At 43.8% G+C, this 12390-nt stretch overlaps 1 protein-coding gene across 2 annotated transcripts in view; it reads left to right on the top strand.

The window, feature by feature from the left end:
- The window catches only part of VAMP1 (vesicle associated membrane protein 1), a 33150-nt gene extending 20760 nt beyond the window's left edge, over window positions 1-12390 (top strand). The window contains exon 6 of one of the 2 annotated variants that reach the window (XM_027653592.1): window positions 11187-12390. The gene's annotated coding sequence lies outside the window, so the exon portion shown is untranslated. Of the gene's footprint in view, window positions 1-7248; window positions 7270-11186 lie in introns of those variants that run through there. The other variant, XM_027653596.1, reaches the window with a different exon arrangement.

Here is a 12390-nt window from a genome sequence, read left to right as displayed (position 1 = left end):
TGTCCTTCTGGGTTGGACTGATGGTCCCTGCAGCTCTGTATTCCATCTTGGACAGTGCCAGTAGGAGATGTCATTTAGTGGAGGGATGTGAGCTCCTCTGACTTGTGCCACTTGTGTGTTTTATGCATTCAGACAGACCTGGATACTAACAATTATGCAGCATCGGTGCTTGCGATTACCAGTGTAACCTACAGAGCTATAATCCAGTCACTTCACAGAGAGCAACTTGTTTGACTTACATTATCATAATTCCTGAAATTACTCAAACAGACTAATCCTTGAAAACTGCCTCTCTCTTACTGGAATTGTGACTCTATCTTATTGGAATGACAAAAATTATTTTGCCCCTGAAAATGCCCCTTTTATACTCAGTTAAATTAACAGCAGACACAAAGCAACTACAGCCAAATTTGGTAGCATTTAGTTAGGCATTCTCTGATTTCCACTGTATTTAAAAGCATTTTAAACTGTCTTTTTTGAAGAACATAATTCAGAAACACAGTCCTTTTTGCTGGTGGGAGACAAAGATAACTTACATGTTTTGGTTTCTTTTGACTTGAGGAATAATAAAAATTCAAACACCTGGACTGATTTGCTGTATCTGAATGACAGTCTAAAGTAATTTTTTCAGAATTTTGTCATAGCTGACAATTTCCATCACAATGTTGTTTTGGAGAACTTTTGGCCTTTGCTGTTTTGGATACGAATAGCAGATAATTAGGGTGTGAGTGCATGTATTGTATGTTTCATTTTTACATGTAGACATGACATACATCGTATACCTACGTACCTCTACATACACATGCACATTTAATGCATATTTATTTTTCAGAAGACTTTACCCATATGTTGTATTTTTTTAAAAAATAATTAATAAGACGCTTACTGGCTCTTTCACCATTTCCAGTGGCCATGACAACCATGATCCAAGCAATTCCCCTTTCCTTCTTTCTCATGCTGGTAAACTGCTCAGGCTGGCATGCGCTATCTGCTGTTGTGGGGCACCTCAGAGCACGGATCAGCCCTGAGGTGACTTCCAGTAGCTTCAGTCATGCGAATATCACGCTTTGGCTGTGGCTTTGTAAAAGTCCCTATGTCTCCATGGTCACACAGATGTGCTGCAAATTGATTGCCAGTGCACAAAGGAACCAAAAATTAATTTTTAACATTACTACATACACAACTACCACTTGATTCCCCAAATACTTTAGAAACAATGCAAACAACAAATCTCCTGTTGCCAGCTCAGCTCCAGTTTCAATATCCATTAGAAGAAGATCAGAATTTGCTAACTCTTCAGGGTTTGTTTTGTTTGTTTGGGTTTTTTTTTTATTACTTACCTCTTCCCAGCTTCTGCACTATTTTTTTTCCCAGTACGTACATGAACTGGATCACTAAAGGGACCATCTTGAATCAGATTGTCAGTCATAAATGGTACCTTTTTCCTCAGGCACGGTTCACTGTAACAGAAGATATTGGCATGGAATTATTAGTGCAGTTTGCAAGAGCAACTCCTCTTGATAATTTAGGTGATTATATACACTCCTGTCTCAAGTTTCTATCATGCGAGAGTCTTCTGAGCATTTTGCTCATCCACAGCTTTCTGGATATTTCCATGTATTGACCTATCAAGGTGAGTCACACCTGAAGGAACTGGTTTTGACACTGATGGTTATTGCCCTCACTCCCATTCAGGCTCAGCAATTATGGGATAATTTGTCTTCTGAAATCCCAAGTCTTGCATTAGGGCGGAAGATCTTCCATCAGGCACTACAAATCCTTTCTGGAAGTTTTGATTCATAATATTTACTTCACCTCTAACAACATTCTAAATCCAAGGAGCTTTATACCGAAAAGATCCCTGTCACTAGGTTTCTTCTCTTATGAAATGGGAACTGCCCTGTTGTTCTGGGCTGTGCTTCTGTATATTACATCTTCACAAGCTGAATGCATGATTGCTTTTTATTGCTACTGAACAACCTTTGAGTAAACATGAATCATTTTTTATGGCACCAAATTCAAAATGCTTCATTACCAACTACATCTATTATCTGCCCAGGTAGGAATGTGATAACGATCTGTAGTACACACAATGTTTTAAAATAGAACAAACTTCTTTTCAACACACTGCTACTCTGATGGGAAAAAAAGTCTTTCCCTATCTGGTATGGATTCCAAGTGTAACAAATTATATATGTTTTTGAACTACTTGATAGACCTTTGATCAGTTTAATTCTTTTGTTTACCTGTATGAGCAATTGTATTTTTTTCTTCTGCTGCAAGACAGAAGCCAGTGATTATTTCTGGATTATTTCTGGATTATCTACCTCTGCTCGTACTTTTCTGCATTAAAACTAGCAGCACAAACTGCCACGGTCCGAGGGGGGATGGGGCTGTGACACAGCATGGACGGGTCCAGGGACAAGGTAGAGGTGCAACTGGAATACTTTATTGAGGTGTCCAGAGGTTTTATGGGTTTAGGCAGGGAAAGGGCTAGAACATGGGGTGGAGCATGAGACAGACAAACGGGGGAACAAATCGGGGTAGGGACACAGGCAAAGAGGGAGGAATGTGGGAGGAACCGGGGAAGGAGAGGGTGAATGGTAACTGTCTCCTCTCTGCAGCTTCTGCAGCCTATCAGAGAGGGGAATGGGGAAGCAGGGAGCAGACAAACTTGTGGCAAGCCTGAGCATGCCCAGGCTGTGCACTGTGTATACAATGAAACCACATAATAACAGTAAAATCCATATAATAAAGTCCTGTCAATTGCTGTATGTTTTTCTTCACGCCTGGAACCTCTCCCATCCTGAATCTTGTTCCTTCACAACAAACGGTCAAGGAACAGCATCATGGATGTTGCTATATGTTTAAGTGTTTGGCCCAAGAAGCACCAGCGCAGTAGGTGATAAAGATGGGTAAGTGTGAGGTTACGCATTGCACCACTGTTGTCTTCAACAGGGAGATATTTATGCAGGTTGCATGGACTCCCTTGAGGCAGAGGTGGTGATCTCTAAAGAGGGTCATTATTAAAAAGCCATCAAGGATTTGCAAACTAATCTAATGGGCCGTTGAATGCCTTCTGCCTTGCTGCTGATGTAACTTACCAGGAAACAGTGACAGCTGTCCCAAATAAGCAGTGATACCACAGCAGCAAGAACATGTCCATGTACATACTTCCATTCCTTTGAGTCCCAAGGAGGCCGATTTTCAATACATTTATTAATTTTTACCTTGTAGGAGCAGAGTGGCTGCAGGGAGCCATTCTGGTGAAGCAAAAGGGAGCCCTGGGGGGAAATCAAAGCAATATTCGTTATCTCTATCTTTCAGCATGAAAGATGGGGCACTACCAGGTAGAGTCATGAATATCATATGGTAGGACTGAGAAAATCCTGCTGGAAACCGTGTGGAGGGAACCCAGTCTCTTTTCCTAGGAGAATGAAGTCTCTCTCACGAAAAACACGACTGGATGCCAGGAGACTCAAGTGGATCTTCTTCCATCACTGCCTTCATGCTATAACGCAGTACAAAGCCTGGAGGAGAGCCTGGATAGTGGCTACTCATGTTCTGCCTCAGCTGGGAAATCTGAATTAGCTTCTGAAAAATTTAGCTGACTCCCATCTGTTGTTCATATTGCAGGACAAGGGATATTGCTTCCTGGAAATGCATCAGTCAGGGTGCTGAAGAAGCCCAGTGACCCAGACCCTTCAGCCATTTTACTTTGTGTCCAAGTCAGCTGCCATCCTTGCTACTCATGACCTGTCATCCTCCATGAGTGAATCACCGAGCATCGAGAACAGGCTTTCAAACTCTACCTTTACTGCATATTCCCTCGTGTAGGATCACTCAGCCAGGATGATAGCTCCTCAGATACTGGTCTCAGTCTGGTCCTACTTCAGTGGGGCCAAGTGTGGAAATGGCAGATGAAAATTCCCACCCACTGGCACATCTAAGCTAACACCCATCTGGAAGCTGGGTGAGCAGTTCAGGCTGGAGCAGCAGTGAGCAAAGATATAGGACTGATTTCTCTGTTTGCTTTGTCTTGAGGAGCAATTAAAATGTGGGCAATCAAGATGGAGCCTCCTTGAGGTCCCCCCACCCTACCCTGCTCTCCCTAGCTGAAGTCTTTAATTTCCTCGTTCCAGCCCTAACAATATAACCATTATCACAGCCACCTGACTCCCGGGGCCTCTGTCCCCACCCCTTTCGTGATCTCTCCTACCTGTTCCTGGAAATTGGAGGCAGAAGCAGCCACCTCGGACCAGTTTTTCTTCCAGCAGCTGCTGCTCCCCAGCCAACAGAGATGACAGGGCAGGGGCTGGTCACCCTGTGAGCCCAGTGCAGTGCCCGGCACAGCACAGCTTGAGGGACACAGGTGCTTGCTGCTGCCTGCCTGCAGCTTTGTAAGAGCTGACAATAGGACAAACTTGCTTATGTTTAGCTTGATTTTTGACACTGCCACATGTAATCCTCCAAATGCCCCCCTCCAGTCACTCCCATCCCACTGGTTTCATGTTGCTTCTGCTTCTTGGCTCTGCTCTGGTCATGGTGATTTCTCCTCCTCTGCAATATAAGCCAAAACTTATTTCCTTTAAAGGGGATCCAAATGGAATTAAAGCCTTAAGAAGAGAAGTCAATCTATAAATGACATTTCTTTTATGAGTAAGGCCAGATTTCATGGTCAAATGGCTTAAGGGAGCACTTCCCACCACACCCTTCTCAAAAGGAAGAGAATGCAGGATCACCTCCCTTTCCCATCTCCTTTTTAATTATTCTGATGCATTCAATTCATTCATCTGCTTGAGAGGCTTTATGTCTTCCCTCACAAGATCTCAGACTAGCAATGATGGAATTGTCTGGAAATTGTCTGAAAGTCCCAGAATGGTCCATGAAGCAAAGAACCTAATTTTTTTTCAAGATGCATCTTGATAAATTCAAGTTAAGGACTAGGTGACAGGATACCCTTTAGTGTTGTCTTGGTTTTTATAATGAAGTAATCTGAGATTTATCCTCTGTAGGACCTGGAATGTCTGGATTATTATCTTAATTTTTTTTTCCTTTTTTTTCTTTTAATTCTTTATTTTAAGAAGAAAAGGTTGGCTAACAAAACATGAATCTTAGTCAAGCCACATGACCACTTCTAGTGATATTGAGAAGAGTGAGATTTCATCATTATATTCACTGTCCCATTCTGTTACCTTTTCTTTTAATCCTGTTACCTTTTCTTTTAATCCTGTATCAAGACTGTAGCTGCTTCAGGTAAATCTCACATATCAAAAAGCTTATATTCCAGGGCAAATTTTGGAGTCAGGAAGCAGTTTTCATCGAGTAAAAATCATAGGTTGTGTTTTTAGAGAAACAATCTTCCCCTGTAGCTTGAAAAACAATCCACTTCAAGGAGTCCAAGGCCTTTTGCCTTCCAAATCCTCTACCAGTAAAGAATCTCAAAGTATTTGCCTTCTGGTATGAGGCTGTGCATATTTATCAGCTGAGGCAATTGATCTTTTGTGCTAAGGACTTAATAAGGTCTTGATGGTATTTCATGGGAGGGCAGGTCTGTGAGGATGATTTAGGTATGTACAAAAGTAAAAAAGAAGGGGAAAAAAGCAATTCATAAAGAAATTAACACTAGGCAAACCTGGGACTTCAGAAGTGTTTGAAAAAGGGGGAAAAGAACATGGTCAAAAATACATTTGAAACCAGGGGAAGTAGAGGAAGATGAACGGAAAGAACAGTAGTAAAGGTACTAAAAAAAGGAGAAGGAAACCGTGCCCTCCTTCTCAGTGAACTGCTGTGGTGGGAAGGCCTGCATTGCCCAGTGACACTGAAATACGTGCTGGCAAGTTACATATCTCCCAGAAGATGACACAAGCAAGACAGTTTGCAGCACAGGAGGCTGAATTTAGCCCACAAACTCTTAAAACAGTGATGTACTGCCTTTCTTGCTTTGCAGTAATTTTTCCTTCCTTTGCTCCGCCTTTTTATATCTTCATCTTCATCCCCTGAATTTCCTCTCTGTCACCCTTTGCCATCCTTACTAACTGGGCATGCTCACGAAAAATGGGGTGAACACCTTTTTTGTGGGACACATTGTTCAGTGGGGTAAGGGAAGGTACAAAAAAATCATCTATCAAAACAAGCTGGAGCTGTCTACAGTTGGAAAATTAGAGAAGGATGTAAACTTTGGTATGTTGCATATAGAAGGGCAGCAAGTCAGGTCAAACAAAGCTTCAAGGAACAACTAGCAAAAGGAATCAAAGCTAACATTAGATCTCTCTTGAGACACATCAGGCACCTGCCAGATGTTCTGAAGGGCAAAACAGTGATCGGGCTGTGTGAGGAGCTCACAGCAGAGATAGGGCCACTGCAGACACCTCTGGAGCTGTGCTGAGCATTGAGTGACCAGATCAGTGAGATCAGCGTGGCAGAACCCATTCTTCAGCAGGGTGGGGCTTGCCAGTGGACATGTCTGAAGTTGAAGCAGCTGTGGAAAAGGCTGTTAACACTCTGACAAAGTGAACAGTAACAACTCGCTGAAAGCAATGGCATTTGTCCAAGAGTCTTAAAGGATCCCAGGAGTAAAATAGCTGAACTGCTCCAAGCAGCAGCGTGTAACCCAATGTTTACTGCCAGCGCGGTACCTGAGGAGGGGAAAGGGGTGAATGTGATGCCACTGCAGGTGGCCAGTTTGTCCAGGGCCAGGTGATGGAAGGGTTTCTGGGACTTATTTGGGCTTCAGATGAAGATAGCATGAATTAAAAGATGAGAGGTAAGTACAGCTAGAGTCTAAGAGAGTCTGGAGCAGCCTGGCACACCACTCCAGGGTCCCCAGCAGGCTGTGAAATCCGTACTGTCATCTGTCATTCTGAGGGAGGTGTGTGCTCTGGTCGACCTCCTGAGGATTTGGATGCATTTTTGGATGAATGTTGCCTGGTGGCACTGGAGCCAGCTGGGATCTGTGGAGTGGTTGGCTCTTGCTGCAGGACATAAGGGATGTTGTGGTCCAGGCACTTTGACCCAGCCAGTGGTGAAGGGGACAGCAGCAGTGACAGAGGGGTGTGTTTGTGTCAGCACCAGAAATAAAGCTCCTGCTTGTGACCTTCTCCTTTCTCCTTTCCTGACTCAGGAGAAGGAGCTCCCAACGCTACAACCATTGCATCTACCTGAGGACATGGGTGAGGTAGATGGGACATAGGTGAGGACATGGTCCTCATTTCTCTTCTGTCTCTCCTCACTGGGGACTGCTGGCAGCTGCTGCTGGCCCTGGAGGCTGAAATCAACCCTCTCCACTCCAGATGGACTTTTTGAACTTCTCAGTTAATTTTTCATCCAGAGGGGGCATCTGCCATACTTCAGCGTCTGATCATCACTCATTGAAGGAGATGCATGGGAACCCACCATTCTGTGTGCTGGGAGAAGCTGAATTTTCAACTGATCTGGGAGGAGGAGCATGTTTTGGCAGTGTGTAGGAGCTGGATTCACTTAGTGTGATACATCATGCTCTGGAGGGAAGCAGGAGTCCATGTTTTTGCCTGGGACGCAAGTTAGGGGTTGTTGTAATAGAGCTAGAGGCTTTGGGAAAATAAAAGCCCAATTATTTTTCCTTTGCCCATTTCCCTTTTCTTTGTTCTCCTTTCTTGTGGTTGGTTGTTTTCTTGGTCTTGTTTTTTGTTTGTTTGGTTGGTTTTTTTGGGTTTTTTTTGTTTGGTTTGGTTGGTTGTTGGTTTGTTTGGCTTTTTTTTTAGGAGAATGTAGAAGGTTACAGGCACTTCATTGTCCATTGTAGCTTATCATTGCTCATGTCACTGAAGTCCAGATGAAGGACACATCAGAGAAAGTGGTCAATGCAGAAGACTGCTGTTACTAAGAAAAGCAAAAGTGGAGCACTAGTGAGGACGTGTCTTTGGTCAGCATTTCATACTCTTCACAGAGAGATGCCTCGGGGTAGTGTTCCCACAAGCAGTGCTATGGAGGAGAAGCAGCCATTGTATAGCTGAGATTAGCTTCTCTTGGGAAGATTACCAGCTCTTGGGAAGAACTGCCTGATGTCTGTGGGCTTTCAAGAAGCTGCAGGCATGTGGGACTCATTTTACTGCCTGTATGTGTGATCCACCTCTGCTCATTGGGCTGACACAACTGAGGACCCTGATGGTGAGCTCTTGCAAAGAGATTGCTGCTTCAAGCTTCTGATCTGGGAGAAATGTACAGCTGCAGAGCATGAATACTGGCCCTGATACTTTGCCTCAGCCCACCCCTACCAAGTGTGTTGCAGTGATTCCTTGCAGTCCATTTACCAAGATGGGGGAGATGAGGGAAAGGTTATTATCATGTCTATGGTCCATGTGGAAATCTGTATCTAGGCTTGAATGAGATACTGTATGTCATTGCCTGGTGAATGGTGGGAGAGGAGTTTTGGCTTTGAATGATTCTTGTGCACTTGGCACTTCACTATGAGTATGCAAGAGGCTGAGGGTCACAGATGAAATTTGAAGTGTCTCAGCCTGAGCATAGGACACCAAGGGGGGAATCAGCTTTCTAGAAGGCAGCTTTCCCCACTGTAGAGAGCTGTATCATTGTAACACTTCAGACCTCCAAAAAAGGGCTCTTCCCAGTCTGATCTGTGATGACCTTGGCAATTATATATGAGGGTGAGCACAGCTCTCAGGGCTTCTGACATTTTCAGAGATGTCATAGAATCACAGAACGGTTCACGTTGGAAGGGACCTTAAAGATCATCTTGTTCCAACCCCCTGCCATGGCAGGGACAACTTCCACTAGACCAGTTTGCTCAGAGCTGCATCCAGCCTGCCAGGCTGCATGGAATCCTTCTCACCTGTTTCAAGAGTGACATCTCCGTATGGTTTAAAAAGCAATCCTTGGTAAGCTTTGTCTTTCCTGTGGTGCCTTGCAATGGGGCCACTTACATTGAATTGCAATGACACGTAGGTAGCAGATGCATGGCTGGAAGGGCTGGCACACTGACCTTAGGGGTTGAGAGGAGCCTCTCATGTCCTGTGTCTGCCACGTTCCAGGAAAGGGCTTCAACTGAACAAGGTGCCTCTGCCGTGGTACCTGCGCTAGAGAAGCAGTGTCCATGGTTGCTTTGGAAGTGCTGCAGAATGTGTGATTATGATATAGTGTGAGGCTGAAGCAAACACAGTTTATTTAAAAACTTTACCTTTAGTTAGTGCATGCTCTCTGGGAGCCACATAGCAGCTGAGCTTCAGCTGTGTTCATAAAATGCTTCCAAACTGGCATAGTTAGACTGCAGGATCTATTTTTCTAGCTTAAACTGAATGAGCAGAGTGTATTAGGGAGGGTTCAAAACATACCGAATCTTGAAACCACAACACCACTGAAAGCTCAACAAAAACCAGTATTTATTAGCAAGAGGTGACCAACAAAATGAACAAACCCAAAGGGGAGGAAGGAGGAGAGAAATAAGCCCCCAGCATGACCTCCCCAGTTACCCAGCTGTTGCCCATAAAGTTATCTTACCGACCTAGCATGCCTACAATTACCCATAGCAGAAGCTGCATCCTTGGAGAGTCAGTAAGTTCACAAACTGGCAGGTGTCCCCTTCAAAGGCAACATTGTCCTTGAAGTAAAGCTAGCTCTCATCCAAGAAAGAGCCATCTGCTTTTATACAATTAACTGAGTGACCTCAACCTCCGCAGGTGTGGCCAGCACCGCCCAGCCCGAGGCCCTCAGTCCCACCCCCTATTATATAAGTGCATCTCTTCTGCGCACACGTGGCTTTCCCTGTGCCTGCGTACTGTACTCAGGGGGGTCTTTTCCAAATGAGTCTGGGGGCGTCCTCCTCCTCAATCTCTCCTTCAACCTCTCCTTCAAGTGACCGTGAAGGACAATTAGCCAATCACAAAACACCAATTAAAACAGTTTACACAAGAAGCTCACTTCAAGGAGAGCTTTCCCGTTTATCAGTGCTTGTTTTCCCATAACTTGGCAGGGAAAGAGCAAAACTTTCACCGGTGGTGGGGCAAAAACACAGACCAAAAGTATCAGCATAATTAACCCCTGATACAGCAGAGGCATAACCAAACAAGGGGACGTATGGGGAAAAGATAATCTTGAGCTTGGCTTTATTCTTTGCAAAATATCTGCTCTTTCAACATCAGCTTAGAATTTTTGGCTTTGTCCAAATCCACAGTACAATGCATCCACACCTCTAAGTAATCTTTGTTGGCCAAAGTGCAAAGAGCTTAATCTTGTGTTTTGCAGGTTGACAAAACGTGTATAAAATTTCATGTCTTATGTCAAACAATTCTCCTAAAGAGCTAGTTTAAAACGCCTACATTTAATATTTATTTGTGTTGACGCAGTGTGCCTTATAATGGGTTGGTCTGCCCAGCAGCTAATCAGATGATGATCAGGGTACTGCTTCTCAATTCACGTGGCCAGGCAGCGATGCCATGTGGCACTTGGCCACAGCACATTTGACCTTGGGAGGCAGAATGGCTGTCTCTCAGGGAAGCAGAACATCTAATATTACTTATCCCTGTCTTTCTAATGCAATCAAGTTTATATTTGATGCACTTTTAGTCTTGGAGCATTTTCTCTAGTAAGTGTTTTATATTTAAAATGTAAGGAGGAGCATTGTTGTTAAACACCAGGTCATCTTGTCTACAGGTAAGTATTACTTTTTCTGCTTTAGGGTAGCTGCTTTACTAGTTTTTGTGGTTTAAATTCAGTTTGAGATCTTCAAGGACACACTAATTGTGGGCTCCAATGGGGAGCATCAGGGAGTAGGGAGTCAAGTAAAATCAAGTGCCATAATGTATTTCTCTTTATGAGGAATATGGCCACTCCTAATACATTTGTTCCATCTGTCCATTATTTTTCCTTCCTTCCATATCAGTTTATGGGCCAAAAAGGCAGACAAACCACCAGCTCTCATTTCATGTGTAACACAGGCCTTGGAATTTGACCCAGTGTCTCTTTTAACTGATGCCATTAACTTTTAAAAAGAAAATATTATTAAAGGACAGCTTGAAAAAACTATTGTGACCTTTACTGGAAGACCTTGAAAGGTAGTCAACCCCTTTTATTGACTGATGGCTAGGACAATCATCCTCTCTGTTGAGTATATTACTATTATTATTATTCTACTCTGAATGTGCCTAAACATGACTTGCAGCTGTTGATTCTCATTGTGCCTTTCTCTGCAGGTGATGGTGCCATCAGTACTCTGTAATTTCTGTGGTGCAATTGAGAGACCAGAGTAATGCCTCAGAGTGCCCCCTGTAAGGCGTTTTTTGATCTTACTAATTGATCCTGTCCTTTTGCTCTGGACCAACTCTAGGCTTTCAACATAATAAAAAACCCCGTGGGTGGCTGCTCAGTCAGTGGATGTTGCAGCTCCAGGCTTTGCTGGGCTTCCAATTCCGCATTGTCAGTCACAGGTGACAGTGACTTCTCCAGTGGTTGCCAGTGAGGTTCCTGCTCTTGTCAGCTTGTCCTTCCTTGCTGGCTGCATGGGAGCCAGCTGTCACATACCCACCTGTTATCTGGGTGTGTCCAAATCCAGCAGGCAGTCAAAAAAGCTTCCGTGAGTCCTGACCCAGAATAGCAGCCTCTGGGAGCAAGGGGACTGGTATTGACACCAAGGGTCTCTTGGAACTCCCCTTCCTGAATCCTGGCTGGTTCTCGCCTCTCTGTGGGCTCAGCCAACCTGTTCACTGGCCTTGGAGCCCTGCAGTAGGCTTGACTTCACAGAGTGGTGTGGGAGGTGCACACACAGAAGAAAACCATTGGAACTAAAAATGTATTGGTGATGCATCAGAAATGAAGAGGAAAAGATACAAGCAAAAACTGCTTCCACCAGCAGTTACACTCTGCCCGTAGTTGCTCTTAGGTGTTCCCACAGGTCAGACAACTCAAATGGATTCATGGATCAACAGCATTGAGGCATCATGGTGGTCCAGGACCTGAGGAGACTCCACTAACATTACTGAGCATCTGCTCTTGTTTGAGCACCTTCAGCTGTTCAGGTGACTTGTGCTTGTCTGAAGGATTCCTTCTTCTTTAGCTACTGACCTTGACATTTGCAAATTTCATTAACAATATTTTTTACAGTTGTATTTCCTGCTGCAAATACTAAACAGCACAGTTATTGCAGAGAGGCACACACTGTCTGCAGTGATTGCTGCTTTTTTTGGACCATGTATTTTTGTCTGTTAGCTAGCAATTAATCCATATAATGCAAATTACGGTCTATTCATACACTATTCACTTCTTCCTTAGAATTTACAAATTTCTTCGTTTGTTTAATCTGCACCAGTGCTTTCATCAACTAAATGTATTATTTTGTCAAAGAATGAAGTCAGTTTTGTTTCCCACAATGCTTTCTTTTCTTTTTTTGAATACTAAGTT

The sequence above is a fragment of the Corapipo altera genome, unplaced genomic scaffold (assembly GCF_003945725.1).
Source record: "Corapipo altera isolate COAL_440 unplaced genomic scaffold, ASM394572v1 61, whole genome shotgun sequence".
Lineage (NCBI taxonomy): Eukaryota > Metazoa > Chordata > Aves > Passeriformes > Pipridae > Corapipo > Corapipo altera.
Note: the sequence above shows the minus strand (reverse complement) of the source record. Positions and strands in the feature narration are given on the sequence as shown.